General features: G+C 47.1%; 1 long non-coding RNA gene across 1 annotated transcript in view; it reads right to left on the bottom strand.

Moving 5' to 3' along the window:
• LOC109320303 overlaps positions 1–2,428 on the bottom strand; it is a 20,058-nt gene extending 17,630 nt beyond the window's left edge. The window contains exons 1-2 of the long non-coding RNA XR_002103773.1: positions 2,313–2,428; positions 854–1,046 (exon numbers count right to left, since the gene is read on the bottom strand). This is a non-coding gene — a long non-coding RNA (uncharacterized LOC109320303). The remainder of the gene's footprint in view (positions 1–853; positions 1,047–2,312) is intronic.
• Positions 2,429–7,585: the final 5,157 nt, after the last annotated feature.

The raw sequence follows: 7,585 nt of genomic DNA, 5'->3' as shown, positions 1-7,585 counted from the left end.
GCGGGGACCTTCGCGGTCACCTCAGGACCCGGCGGGCTGGAGGGACTGCCCGGCACCCATGCAACGGCCCCTCCCCCCCAGAAAGCCGGGACTTAATGACTGTTCAAGCTGGCAGTGTAAACAGCTGCCTTCTCCCCCCACATGTGTAAATACCTGCGCTTCTCCCCCACCTTAAACACCTCCCCTCCTCCCCATCCATAAACACCTGTCCACCCCGCACCTGTGGACACCTGTCTTCTCCATCTGTAAACACCTGCCCTCCCCCCCACCTGCAAACACCTGCCCTTCTGCCCCTGACATCCGTTTTGATGCAAGTCAAAGCCATAGATGCTCAACCCCAGGGTAAACCAGTCCTCTGTTAGTCACTGAGGCGTGTGGGTGATTCTCAGCTGGGGCATGCACACCCTATAGCATTCAGGAGACAAACCCAGAGGTGTCAAATAGGAACCCACATTCCTGCCTGCCAGGGGCTTTCTGAGTTTTTTGCAGCAGTGTTGTTCTAGCGTTCCCCCCTCTGCATGCTGCACTTTGTGATTCTCAACTAGGACGCCACCTCACCCTGGGGTGCCATGCAGTATTACAGCAGTGAGGTGTGCAAACACCAACGCAGGGTCCACAAGATGAACCGTGGACTCCTGTCGGAAAGCTCTGCCTCAAACATTCTGGCCTCTGTGCTCCAAGTTCCCTGCAATGCAAGAACTGCTCTAGTATTTTCCCTGGTTGAAGAAAACAGAGTGAAAGCTAAGAGCTGGCGTTTTCCAAGAGGTGCCCTGAGTCTTAATGAGAACCACTGCTGCAATGAAAAGCTGACAAGTCAGGCACTTGTGCATCCCTTTGCCAACATTGTGTTTACCTGATAGGGGAAGGGCGGCTCCAGCAATCCAGCCCTATTTGCCATGACTCTGGATGCTGCATAGCAGAAAGAGTCCAGAGCCAGCCCCCCGCTGCTGTGACAGCCTCACTCTAGAGCTGGCAGGCTTGGGTTTCCCTTTTCTGCAGGCTGTGCAGGAGGGATCAGTTCACTGGCTCTGCCCTGCCATGTTCTCCTGACAAAGAGAAAGAGGCAAATAGTCAGTGGGATGGGAGCAGCATACCTGGTGTCATGAATGCTTCATTTCCCCTGCAGTATTAGTGGCACTCCCCTTTCAGATGAAAACTCTCAGCAGGTAGCAGAGGTCATGGCTGGACATGTGTTTCTGTGCCTAGCAAATGCCACTGTCTGATTCTTGTTCCTTAGGAGATCTCAGTGACTTCGGAAATTACCAATCCATAGGGAGCAGCTGGACAGAAGGAAACCCACAGCTGGGATCTCAGGTGGCTTGCAGTGAAATGCTATTTCCTCCATAAAGAAGAATGCTATGATTTAGAAGGGGCTATGTTCTGCCTCTTCCAACCTGCCCATTCAAAGCAGGGCACCACAGGAGTTCAAGGAGAGGGTAGATCAAACATCAGAGGACAGTTAAAGTAGAAAGCAATTCACTGATGGCAAAACCACAGGACTTTCCCTTGCTGGGCATTCCCTTGGAACAGGGGTGGGCAATTATTTCAGACAAAAGGCTGCTTACTGAATTTTGGCAAGCCATCAAGGGCTGCATGACAGGCACCCGGAGGTAGATAAATATTAATTTTCTTAATTTTTTAGGGGCCCCATGGGCCAGATAGAATGGCCTGGTGGGACAGATGTGGCCTGCAGGCTGCATTTTGCCCACCCCTGCCTTGGAATGATGGTGTAACAGAGGCTTGTGGCCATCTTCCCATCCTGATCTAATCATCCTGGCTCAGTTGGGGACAGTAGAACAACTTGGATTTGTGGTCAGAGCTGGAAACCAGGACTCCTGGGTTCTGTTCCCACATTTATGGCAATGAAGGTGTATGGCACTGATTCTCAACCAGGTGCCACACCATCTTAGGGTGCCTTGAGATCCTTTCAAGGGTGCCACAAGGTACCACACAATGTTAACACTGTTAGGCATGCAAACATGATTCACAAGAACATGTTTTCATGAGATCAAGTTTAATGATCAACATGAGATCTCATGTCTTCATGAGATCACAAGATCATATTTCCAGAGATTTCAAATAGGAATTAATTGTTTAAAACACTCTGACCTGTTGTGGCCTTTCTGCGTTCTTTGCTACAGAAGAACCTATTATTTTTCTGTAGTCAAAAAAACAAAATATGAAATGCTGGCGTTTTCTGAGGGGTACCATGAACTGTAACATGAACCTAACAAGATTGAGAACCATTGGTATATGGTTTTGACACATCCCTTTTCTGGGTCTCAGTTTCACCGGGGGATAATGCTACACACCAACTGGTTTAACACATGTGGTTTAACACATTCAACAGCAAGTCCTCTATTGCTGTTTCTTAGGGCCACTTCAGCATTGGGGAAGTTTTGTGGTTAAAGTTCCCCTTACCAGGCAGCTTCAGGCTTTGAGGGGGGAAAAAAACACTTTTATTTGTTTTCATACCATATAAAAGTAGGGGGCGGGGAGGGCGACTATTTATATTGTGTATTTCATTTATAAAGTGCAATGTTTTCACAGGCTGACCCTGCAGACCTGTGCTACAAATAAGAATGAAACCTTAATATAATTTAAAAGTCATATTAAGAACCTCAGTCTTTCCTCTGCACATCTTGCGGTGCTTTACAAAGCAGGGCTGCACCAGTCTCAGCATACAGATGGGGAAATGGAGGAAGGGCAGTGAGATTACTTGCCTCAGGCAAGTGACAGACCATGAGTAGAGCCCATCTGTCCTGCCTCCCAGGCTGGTATTCTAAACCCTTGCTCCCATGATCAAGAATTACTCTCAGGAGTCAGTTCCTTGGATCTAGTAGGGTGACTGCAATGGGAAGACCTTGGGGGAGTCAGGCCCCCTAATTAATCATGTAAACTCTATGCCATTTTTTGGAACAAGCTTGTAACCTCTGTTCTTGTATGCAAGAGTTCCTTGCAAGCAGCCCAGTTAGTATCAGGGGGTTACTTACATACATGAAGTTTCTGCAGGACTAAGGGCAAAACTGGAATAGGGCAAATGCTGTTTGTCCTGCAACATCAACTGACTGAACCTCCAGACATGATACAGGCTTGGGTAACAGCAGAGCCTTAATGAAAATGCAGCTCTTTCCTGGAAAAGGTATAATAAGGTAAAGAATCTGGCTTGCCTGGAAGCAAAAATAAATACTTGCTCACACACAGGCGTTAGCTGGGAATGCAAGTGCCAAGTCACATGGCACCGCAGCATGGCACATGTAGATGAACTGGGACAAAGAGGGCGTGGAGACTTACTGCCACACTCTTTGATGAGCAGCAGTGACCAGAGCCTCCCCTTCAGTCAGTAAATGCAGAAGGACTTTCAGGTCTATTTTTAAGCTGCATATTTGGATCCATGTGATTTTTAGTTGCTCAGCCAAGCTGAATATTGTGGCTGTGGGAACAACAGATGGGGAGAGGTTTTTAGTGCATCCAAGTACTTTTTCTGGAAGACTCAGAGGGTGAAATGAAACAGAGGGATCAGTTCCAGGTAAAACTGGACTCCTTGGCCTCTAAACTCCGTGAAGGTTTTTCTGATATCTCATAGTTTCATTTTCACTAAGAGCTAGAGGTTTATGCATGCCCTGAGCAGAAACCTACTTCCTGCTATGTGGTGGGTAATTGTGTACTAGACAAAAAAACACTTAAAATCCATAAGAGACAGGCCACACACAGTTCTATAGTACATATTTTATTTGCTTGCTGTGCTGCCTGGAGACCCTGATTAAGGATCAGGGCCCAGCAGGCTTCTGCTGTCCGCACATAAGAAGGGAGACAGCACTGATATGCAGATCTGATCACGTTGGTGCAAGGCACAGGAAACAAGCAACAGCTTTGGGGTGGATGGAGGCAGCAAAAGCCATATTTAGCTTCCTAGAGTCTGAGGCAACTTCTGCAGAACCAGCTTCACAAACTCCATCTCAGGGATGAGTCTGGGCACGTGTAGAAGAATCAGAGAGTGAACAAGTGGTGTACCTTGCACATATTTAAGTCCAGGAGCAGTATGGGGTTGGCTTGGGATGCCAGTAGCTACCTCACTGTGTTAGGACACTGAAGAAAAAAGACACTTGCCTAAGTCAGTCTTGATGGTGAGTACTTTCTGGAATCAGTAGCAAGAATCCCAGTGACTTCTGCAGGCTTTGCAGCTGACCAGTAGCGTTGCTGGGACTCAGCAAAGGGAAGTGGACAGCTCTATGGGTTGATCTGGGTCATTGCTAGAGCTTTTCTTGGGAATCCTGAGACTCAACTCAGACCAGGGCAGGAAATAGCTGTTTCTCTAGAAGGTAAAAGCAGGACTAGAGAAGAGATCCTCTATATCTATTCCTCTGCTCTGGAGCACTCCAGAGCATCATGCTACTGCCTTTTTATTACATGCAGTACAGGAGCCACAATGATGGACCAGGACTCCACATTACTAGGTGCTGTATAACTATGGAGTAGAATTATAGTACAGTCCCTGCTCCAAAATCCCCAAGTGCTTTGTGATAGTCTGAATCCTTACGGTGGCTTCCATCCAAATAATGAAAGGGAGCAACTGCTTTTGGTCCAATGCATCTCTCCCCCTATCCCCATTCCAGAGTAGAAAGCACCTGTCACATGTTTTTAGATAATACAAAAGCAGTAGAAATTGCTGCTCACTAGAATTATTTTTCAAATAAGAGCTCTGATGAATTGCCTGTGCCCTGGGAATCATAACCATGTCCTATGATTCAACATGTACCCAGATTAAATTTCCTAACTTGGTTCTGCTGCAGCAGTAGTCTCAGACTCCAGAAGAAAAAACCTGGCTTTTGTTGAGGTTCTACATAAAAAAACAATGACTTGACCAACCTGAGAAAGAAGCAGTAGGTTTAGAATACACAGTCTAACATATACCTTCCTGCAGCAGGATCTTGAGAATACAACAGGGCACATACTTAGTTGGGGTGAATTGGTGAACTGGCATGACTGTTCCTTTACACCAGAAGAAACATGGAACAGGGTCATTACTAGAATGAATCAGACCAGAGGTCAACTAGCCCAGCATCCTAGCTGGTCAGAACTAGATGTTTCAGGGGAAGACCTTCTTGATAAGCACTTAAAGAACTCCTATCCCAGACCCAGTTCATCCCTGGGGTGACTGCTGGGATGAATTTGACTCATTCATGTTTCTCTTATTTTGCCTATTAAGGTAGTGTTGGAGTAATTTTGTAGCCATGATGGTCCAGTTTTGCCATATTAACCCACTGTTGGCTGAAAGCCATTTCTCAAGTCCATCATACAGGTGTGGAGCCCTGGGAAACCTCCTGAAATCAGCAGGAGCTGAACACATTGATGAGAGAAACTGAGATGCCAAACTATGAACTGACTGATGGATATCAGAAAAAACTTCTTCACTGTTAGAAGTGAGGTAGTGGAATAGCTGCCTGGGGAAGTTGTAGACTCTCCATCACCGGAGGTGTTCAAGAAGAGTTTGGTCGGAGTGATCTAGGTGTATGTTGTACTGTGGTTGCCACAAGGAGCTGGGGGAGAATCAACAGTCGCCCTCCCCCTCCCCTTTCTGCTACATGTGTCAGGGGTTTTTTAAAGCTTCCCTCAGGCTTACTGGGTGTTGGCTGCAGCCAAGAATGGGAATTTTGACTGGGGAGTGCCAGTGCTCCTGCTGGGATTCAAAGCCAGAAATTCCAGTCTTGCCCCTTCACTCAGGGTCAGACCAATTGCCATATTTGGGATCAGGAAGGAATTTTATCCCATTGTCAGATTGGTGCCAACTGAGGGGTTGCCCTCCTCTGTAGCTGGAGACATGGCCTTCTACCTGGGACTCTTGAGCATAAACACCTTTTACAGAAGCAGGATGATGGATGTCATGGTCCCTCTGCTTCTCCTGTGGCAGGTTAGGGTGTTGTGTCTTGTATTGTGTCAGAGTTGATGGTAGTTTTACTAAAAGGTTAGGTTATGATTTGTATAGGATGGTTTGGACAGGGATGATCTTGCCTCAGGCAGGGGGTTAGACTTCACTAGATGACTTTTGGTGGTCCCTTCCAGCCTTACTTCTCTCCGAGTCAGTTCAACAAGGTTTGCAGCATTAGTCTAACCATAGCTTCAGGTTATGCTAACCCTTACTCACATGAGTAAATCTTATAGCAGTAAACCCCCTGGGGGGTTGGAAAAAAAGGGCAGATTTGAGTGACTCAGAGACACCCAATCAGGCCCTAGAATGCAGACACTGTTGCATTTCACCAGGTCAGATTCCAAGCAGGGATCCCCAGTTAGAATGAATTGCTGCAGTTGTGCGTGCGGTTTTGTTTTCTGAATTGAAAATGACTAGCTTAGTCATGACTAATTATAGTGGCTCTGGAATGTGTGTGTAGAGGAGAAAGGGAGCTAATTGGGAGCCATTAGGAATCTCACATTTGTGCATCCTGAATTTCAAAGCGCAGGCATGTCCTAAGTTGGCTGGATGCAGGACTGGTTGGAGGAGGTCAAGTAAGCTGGGCTCTGCCAGACCCATTATCTTGTGCTCGGTGGACTGCAACAGGTAAAGCAGCAGCTAGCAGGCAACTCGGGAAGACCCAAAGGAATGCTATCCCCATGCTCCCCCTCCCAGCACTAGCTAAGGGTGTGCTGCAGTCCACTGCATGGCTTACAAAGGACCTACACAAACAGTGGCATTTATATGTTTAGTTGCTCAGGGATAGACTGGCTTTCATTAAGGATTAGATATTTAGAATTCCTGCCTCTCCATGTCACACCAATTGCAGTATGGCACTATGTGGCCTGGTCAAAAAAAAGGGGCCTAGATGGGGCTTCCCTATCAGCAAGGGGGAGGGAGCTGGTGCTAGACAAAAGCAAGCCCAGGATGGGGAGTGGAGGTAGAGGCATTCCATAGCCCCCTGCTATCTGTTCTGAAAGGCACAACAGAGGCTGGGATTTGGAGCAAGTTAGGTTGCCAGTCACTCATGACCTTGTCTCTGAACTCCCAGGGAAGTCTGTTCAGTGCCTTAGGAGTGCTTGGAGGAAAAAAAAAAAAAAAAAACAACCACACACACCACACTCACCAGCAGGTAGGCAACATGCCAAGAAAACATAGTGCAGGCAGGAGAAGGGTGGGAAGATTTTGATGCAAGCATGGTTGCCAGCTCTGCACTGTTCTTCAAGCTGCTAGAGTTTCCAATTAAAATAAAAAGGAGGTGGAGGGGAGAGCACAATATCAAATTTTAAAGTGCACAGTTTCCTAACCAAAGAGTTGAAAATACTCCACTGAGTACTGGTATTCCTTATATTGTGAAAATTACAGAACGATGGTACATAAGGGGAAGTGGGGGGGATGGATGAGGTGTTACCATTGCCCAACTGTGCCAGCTCTTATTTTGGGTTTTGTAGCCAAGCGTAGCATTAGATGAATTCCAGGATGGGAGCAAACATGGTAAAGCCAACTGCCCTTCAAGAGTCCCAGCTCAGGAGCTGATCAACCCTTGCCTGCTTCTCTGAACCTGAACCCTCTCACCTCTATGATGCATTGCTGTGAATTGCCATCTACATCTTGGCAGGAACTGGGCTGCAGGTG

This window comes from Crocodylus porosus, unplaced genomic scaffold, assembly GCF_001723895.1.
Source record: "Crocodylus porosus isolate Cpor-Errol unplaced genomic scaffold, CroPor_comp1, whole genome shotgun sequence".
NCBI classification, from domain to species: domain Eukaryota; kingdom Metazoa; phylum Chordata; order Crocodylia; family Crocodylidae; genus Crocodylus; species Crocodylus porosus.
Note: the sequence above shows the minus strand (reverse complement) of the source record. Positions and strands in the feature narration are given on the sequence as shown.